The sequence below is a fragment of the Zea mays genome, chromosome 4 (genome assembly GCF_902167145.1).
Source record: "Zea mays cultivar B73 chromosome 4, Zm-B73-REFERENCE-NAM-5.0, whole genome shotgun sequence".
Lineage (NCBI taxonomy): Eukaryota > Viridiplantae > Streptophyta > Magnoliopsida > Poales > Poaceae > Zea > Zea mays.
In genome coordinates, this window is record NC_050099.1 from 108,367,516 (window position 1) to 108,374,896 (window position 7,381).

Below are 7,381 nucleotides of genomic sequence, written 5' to 3' on the forward strand. Positions count from 1 at the left end.
CGGTCGCTTCCCTGCTCCATATCCTACCTTTTTGCTGTGAGTTCCAAGTCAAGATATGGTCGGGGTAGGGAGATAGAGGGGTGAGAAGTTGGCTGTGTCAGCTAGGTCCAAGCCGAGACAAAAATGGTGTCAAGTCGTGTCTAACGCCCTAGGGTAGGTGTCACCTCTTTCCAGGGCATTCTAGGGTTAATTTGGCGACACTTTGTCAATTTGGGTCGAAGTGTTTTGAATTTTGGATTAAGGTGAACATGTGGGATCTTTGTTCAAGGGTTAGTTTTTAGACTTAGGCAAATTCTGAATTTTCCCTTGTGCTCAACCTTAGGTGAACTTTTTGGGGCTTTTCTGAGAACTTTTTGGGGGTACTTCCTTACTATTATATGTAGGTTATGAAGCATATTACAACTTTTATATTTGGCCCAAGCCATGATCATAAGGTTTACATGACCTTTTGATCCTAGCTTCAATTAGGGTTCCTATTGCCCAAGAGGGGTTGGCTTTAGAGTTTTGGGAAATTCCCCACTTAGATGTGCATGACAAGCTAGGGCATGATATCCAAGATGGTTTGCACTTGCTTAGGACCTTGAATTCCAAGTTTGATGTACTTGGCCCAATTCAATCCTCATGTGATAATAGGTTAAAAGGGGGTAGCCCTAGGTGGACACCCTGAGTAACACCTGGGGTGTTACAACTCCCCTTCTATAGACAGCATGTTCTACTTTGCATCTACTGAAACCTAGGGAGGCTAGCTCAGAATCTAGTCTAATGTTCCAAGCTCTGGGAGCTTGTTTTAAGCCATACAGTGCTTTATTCAGTTTGAGCACCAGTTGGCCCTTCTCTGGGTTCTGAAATCCTGGAGGTTGTGTTACATAGACTTCTTCATGAAGATCCCCATTCAAGAAGGCTGACTTCACATCCATGTGATGTATTTCCCAGTTACCCTGAGCTGAAAGAGCTATCAGTACCCTTATGGTTTCAAGTCTTGCAACAGGTGCAAATACTTCATCAAAGTCTATTCCTTCCTTCTGTGCATACCCTTTAGCAACTATTCTAGCTTTGTGTTTGACAATGTTACCAACAGCATCCTTCTTGACTTTGTACACCCATTTCAAACCAATGGGTTTATGCCCAACAAGTAGTTCAGACCATATCCAAGTGTTGTTGTTTTCAATGGACTGGAGTTCATTGTTCATAGCATCCCTCCAACACTTTATTGAAAAATTGTCAGACAGGCCCACTATATTGGAAATCATGTACCTCCTCTGTTGCATCCCATAGATCAGTTAGAGACCTGTATCTCAATGGTGGATGTTGTGAACTTTGAGTGCTCGGGGTCTGAGGACTATTGTTAGTAGCTGCACTGAAACTTGACCCCTGTAATCCCCCCTGTGACACTTGTGGTGTTACGGTTATTTGTGGTGTCACTGGTGTGTGAGGTGAGGGTGGAGAATTTTGTGCACCCCCTGAATCTTCAACACTTCCACCTGAAACACCTGGCGGCTGCAACACCTGACCAGGCACAATGTACTGAAACTGGAATTCACAAGGACCAGATTCTGTCTCAGCTTGCTGAACATTTTCATCACTGTCCCAATTCCACCCCACTTCTTCTTCAAACACAACATCTCTGCTGATATACAGTCTCCCAGCTGAAGGATCATACATCTTCTGTAGTGATGCCAATGCCTGATCCTTTGTGTTGAACAGATCTACCCACATATACATGCTGTAATCATCTACTACAAGCAGGAAATAGGATTTTGCACCAACTGTCTTTGGTCTGATCTGCCCACACAAATCTGCATGAAACAAATCTAGTCCCTTTTGAGCTGTCCCCTTAGTACTTGCAGAAACCTGAGAAGAAACTGGCTGCAGTCAGAATAATATGATGTGTACCTCATGCCTCTATCTGGCTGCTGATCGTAGTTGCTCTGGTTTCTGTCCACACAAAAAGGGTCGACTTTAGTATTTAACCAACTAAATTCATTTCAACAGCTACAATATGAAAAACACTGATTGCTAGGTAGTACATGTTAGTGCCTACAATGTAACAGGAGAAAATTAAAAGGTTTAATTATTACATAATCCTCGTGGGAACCAGTGAAGACAAAAACTTACTTTGTCTTGATTGATTCTGTCATTCCACTCCTTTGTCTTGCTCTTTGTCTCCTTGGAATTTGAGTCAACAAGCTGCAGAAACAAATGTAGTAGTTTATATGTCTGATATATAGAACAATCTTCAATCTAAGGGCATCCCTTCCAACATCTTCAATCTACCTAGTTTTCTAAGTGACCTGAAATTCAGGTGTCCAAATCTGGCATGCCATTTCCTGGCAGGATCAGTGTGCTTTGCCAGGAAACAAACAGGTGAATCAGCATCTAGTTTCAGAGTGTACAACCTGTTACCAGTGCGTGGTGCACTGATTAGCAGGTTATTTTCAGGATCTAGTGCACTCAACCTCCCATTAAACAGTCTAATATCACATCCACCCTCTTCAAGCTGACCAAGACTTATTATATTACTCTTCATTTGTGGGATGTAATAAACACTTGTGAAGACTTTGTGCTGATTTTGCTTTCCCTGAACAACTAGAGCTCCCAAACCACATATTTTAATAGTTGATCCATACCCAAATCTGACTGATCCACTCACAGAATTTATGAACAACTAGACCTCGGATTTATGAACAACTAGAGATCCCAAACCACATATTTTAATAGTTGTGGGATCACTTTTTCTTCAGACAAATGAACAAAATGTGGTGCTCCATGCACTGTGCCTTGTTCTTCAGCAAACACAAGTGCCCCAGTTTCAACACCACCACCAGCAACTGCAAGATTTGCCTCTTGTTGTTTTTGTTCCTTGCCTTTCTCCCTCTTAGGACGCTTACAGTCTTGAGCCCAATGACCATATATATATCCCACAATTTTTGCATCTCCCTTTTCTCCTAGGTGTGCCTTGTGAAGTGAGTTTCTGCTTACTGAAACTTCCTGAACTCCGTCCATCAGATCGATGGGGAGCCTTAGGCTTCCACTGACATGAGTCACTACTGCTACTGTCTTTATTTGAAGACGACTGAAAATGATGCTTATGCTTTTTCAAGCCAATCTTCTTCAGCTAACAGTAAATGACCTGTTTTATCAGTGATGTGCTCAACCTTGTCTTCTAGTCGATCTTCAGCAGCACGAAGTCTGCCAACAAGATCTTCAACTGTAAGATCCTTCATCTCACAAAACATTTCAATGGATACTGCTACTTGATTAAACCGGGGTGGTACAACACGCAGGAACTTTTTGACCACACGGGTATCATCTATAGATTCAACAAGGGATTTGATATTTGTGACAAGGTTAGTAATTCTCATCCCAAAATCCTCAACACTCTCCCCCTCCTTGAACTCTATATATATTCTCAAATTCTCAACCTTGCCCACCCTGCATAGTTGGATCGGGTCAGCATGGGCCATACTAGAGAACTTTCCTTGATGCCTGACGTCGTGGCACTTGGCCATAACCTTCGAAACAATCCAGTGCACGAAGAAGGGGGCTCGTCAGCTGTCATTGTTGCCGAGCCACAACCCCTGATGCAACAGCTTCGACTTCACCTTGCAAAGCCCCATCTTCACCCGCATACCAGACGCCGAGAATCAAAAGCAACCATTGAAGGCGAAGCTGAGGCCGAGACAAACTTCAATGCGACGCCTTCCGGAAGGGAGTGACGTCGGGGATGACACCGACGCGAGTCCGAGATGGACTAGGCTTTTGCCCAAGGAAGAACATGTTGGGGAATACGACACCCCCAATAGGGGAAGTGGCACCCAAGGGCGTCGCCGTCGCCGAGGCTCTCGCCCAAGAAGCCCCCACCACCAACGTCAGGCCAAGAGCTACCGTCGTCGCCGTCCTCCATACCATATGTGTCACACAGGCACGTGCCAGAGCCGCACCCAGCAGCCGATGGCACTAGCACACACGGCCACCGAATCTAGATGTCGCCGAGCACCCTGCCACCTTATGCTGTCCTGGTTGTTTGGTCCTTACCGGTTGTTTAGTCCTTACCAGTAAGGTTTGTTCTAGTATCTATACTTACATGTGAAGCTCACTGAACCGGTTGTTTGGTCCTTACCAGTAAGGTTTGTTCAGAACACTTGTCCGTCGTCACAAAACACCATTGTGGACCACCCCATCGTCGACCGAGCTGCTCACGGTTTCTCCAGACAAGTTTAGGTGAGCACCATGACTTTTGTACGCCAGTGAGGCTTTCTGTATTTCTGAATTGCACGCTACCGTATTCAAACTCTTCTGGTTACCCTACCAGGATCCCAATGTCCGTCGTCGCCGTGATCTGGGCAGTCTAGACTATTTGAATCCGATTCGCTTACGGGTTAGGTCGGGCCAGGCTCGGGTGACGTTTAAGAATCCAAATCCTTGCTGGAGATAACCTGCGTCGGTTTCGGCCCAGTCACTTCCGCTCAACAACTCCTGTTTTTTAATGTTTATGTTCTGGATTGGTTATTGTAATATTTGCAACTTTGCAGGAATGGTCCTTGGAAATGAACGAGTTCATCGAAACTCGGCACCTCGAGTAAGTTATCCGATCCACTTACATATCTATCCGAGGCCTTGAGGGCAAGGATTGGTGTATGTGGGCACGATAACTTGGTTGGGTTGTGACAGCGATGATAAATCCACTAAAGAAGCAAAACAAATTTATTTTGATATAGAGAGAGTATTATAAACTATACATGAGAGTATTATAAACTATACAAATTTTATTCTTCTTCAAGTGTGTCATCAATTTATTGCACGACGGTATCAATTGAAATGTACATTAATATTATAATTGTGTAACAAATCTTCCCTGTATTATGGTTAAAATTTAACAATACAAGTATTTTGAATTACACAATCAGTTTTTAGCAAAATATTTGAAAACCATATTGAATTAATTAAATAATTAAGGTATTATTTTTTGTTTCCCTCCCATTATTTTATTTCCCTCCAATTTAGTTTACTGACATACTATATTTCCCTCCGTTGTTTTGGATCCCTCCAGTTCTTTTCGTAGTGGGCCCACTCTCCATAGACATAGCAAACTTCTTTCATCTTCTGCAGACCTCCCCACCACTTTTCCTTCATCCGCGAGGGGCACAACGGAGGGCTCTCCATCCATCGTCTAGGGGGCTCCATCCGCGCCGTAGTCGCTCGTCCAGGTCGCGACCCCTCTCTGGTTCGCCGCACGACCTTGCCTCCCACCGCGCCCTTGCCTCCCACCACCGTCGCCGCCTCCACGGCCATCACCACTGCCTCGTCCACCGGCGCCACGACCCCGCCCTTGACCGCCACCGACACGTACACGGCCTACTTTCATGGCCGTCGTCCTCCGCTGTTGGCGCACGCTGAGCCGGAGGTCGGATATCTGCCAAGTCGAGCTAGAGACGGAGGTCAGCCTCTACCTACGAATCATCATCATCATCCAACAGGTGCTAATCTGCCTTTTTTTATTCAGCAAGAGTCGACGTCAGAATCTTACCTCGGTCCATCCAAATTTATTTGCATCATATGATTCTTAGACGACCAAATTATTGTCATTGATTGGTCTGCAAATACATATGGACTGTTAGTATTTTCCTTCCCTACTTGTTTTTAATTTAGGTCATTGTGCAGTGGTAACTGGTAATGGCACGAGGTGGGAAACAACACATTACTCGTAGCCATGATGAGTACTTTTCTGAGGACAATATTGGAGAGAAAAGTCCCCAAAAAATGCTGCATCATCTGAACAAAACATTAGTAATAAAGAAGACCATTTAGATAGCAGAAGCGATAATGAGTCCCAAGGTATGCACACATTACTTGTAATACCGCACCTTGTCTTTATGGATACATGCATATGTCATTCTCACTACTGAAAATTGTTTTTTTGGAGACATAACTATGTCAAATAACATAAATGGACAGGACTAACTTGATGGCGCTGATGAGGTTAAAGAGGTTAAAAGGCGTGGGAAGACAAAACTTATTAATGTATGGAACATTCCAAGAGGCCATAGGGTTGTAGTTAATTGTAATGAGCTGAATCAGCCTATCGGAGAAGAGGCAGGAGTCCTTGCAAAATTCTTTGGCATGGTTGCTAGGAATGGCTCCTTGTGTAGCTTAAGCTTCAAGGATTGGAGACTACTTATAGGAAAGAAAGATAGGAACCATAAACAAATCAATAAGGAGGCCATTCTTAATCAACTAAAGGTAAACTTTCACATTTTTTCAGTTGCCATGTAGTAATAGTACACTTTCACAATTCTTTTCCAATTGTTATGCAGAAGAGATTTCTTTACCCTGCCCGCATGGAAACATGGGTGCTGCGAACAATTGGAGAGAGATGGAGGCAACACAAGTCCAATTTGAAATCCATTTATTTTGACCCACATAAGAGTCAGGATGCTAATAATAGTAATGCTCCTGATGGTGTATTAGCTGATCAGTGGGTTGCGCTTGTCAATAATTGGATGACCCCTAAAGCACAGGTACATTACTATAGTCATGATAATCATTTTGTTATTTATCTGATGAACCATCTAATTTACTTTTGTTCCTATATACTCTTTGTTTCGTAGGATTTAAGTGAGGCCAATAGGATAAATTGTACAAGAAGAAAGTCAATGCATACATCTAGAACAAAAAGCTTTGCTCGGAATAGAGAAGAATTGGTATTATGTTTGCAATTATAATTCACAACATGTTCTTTACAAATGTCAAAAATCCATGTTAATTACATTACCTTAGTTATATTTTTATTAACATGTTTACAGAGGGAACAAGATCCTGAAAAGAAATACCCTCATAGGGCTGTTTTGTATATCCATACACACAAGTCTAACATCGGCAATAACAGAAATCCACATGTCGTACAGTAATTGCAAAAAAATGTTTCATTTACTTTTTTTCAAATCCAATTGTTCTTCCATGGTGTTTATTGAGTATTGTTATTCTCTTGCAAGGGTGAATTGAAGGAACTTTTAGCACAACAACCTGATTTAGCGGACTCTAGTAATGAAAAGGATGCATGGGAAGGAGATGCACTAAACAGAATATTAGGAAAGGAAAAGCCTGGCCATATCCATGGTCTAGGCCTTGTTCCAAATCCAAAACAAGTTTTTGATGCCTCGACATCAAGCCGTATGAAGCATCTAAATGTAACCACTTTGGATGAAACATCCAGTGAAGATGTAGTATCACTTAGACTTGAATTGGAAAAACTTCAAAAGCATGTACAGAAGCAAGATGATACTATACTAGATTTGCAACATACTGTGGAGCGACAGAAAAGGCAACATGTAAATCCAAATAACCTTATTTCTAACTCACTAAATATTGCATGGACTTAGCA

General features: G+C 42.7%; 1 long non-coding RNA gene across 1 annotated transcript; it reads left to right on the forward strand.

Moving 5' to 3' along the window:
• The first annotated feature begins 6,252 nt into the window (after positions 1–6,252).
• Positions 6,253–6,896, forward strand: LOC109945543 (uncharacterized). The gene is made up of 3 exons (XR_002268756.1): positions 6,253–6,518; positions 6,609–6,701; positions 6,804–6,896. It is a non-coding gene; the product is annotated as an uncharacterized lncRNA (long non-coding RNA).
• Positions 6,897–7,381: the final 485 nt, after the last annotated feature.